This window comes from Nicotiana attenuata, chromosome 5 (assembly GCF_001879085.1).
Source record: "Nicotiana attenuata strain UT chromosome 5, NIATTr2, whole genome shotgun sequence".
Taxonomy (NCBI): domain Eukaryota; kingdom Viridiplantae; phylum Streptophyta; class Magnoliopsida; order Solanales; family Solanaceae; genus Nicotiana; species Nicotiana attenuata.
Window position 1 is genome coordinate 33,765,518 of NC_031993.1, and position 313 is coordinate 33,765,830.

The following is a 313-nucleotide window of genomic DNA, read 5'->3' on the forward strand; positions in this document are numbered from 1 at the left end:
GTACAAGTGGGCCAGATTTCAATGTCACTTAACAATCGTCCTCAAGGGACATTACCTGCAGTACCCAAATCAATCCAAAAGATCAAGGCCCAAAGCAGCTGATGGCGGTGAGTCTACGAAATGGTAGGGATCTAGATGTTGAGCAAGAGAGAGCTCGAGAAAACATACAGGCTGAGACACTAATTCCAGTGCCCATAGAGCTGGATGACTCTACGGGATTGACAGAGGTAACAGTTCACCCTGCTCCTGAAGAAAAGAATATGCAGCAAGAAACTGAGACAGTAGTTGAGCCAGTAATTGAGACAGTAGCGGA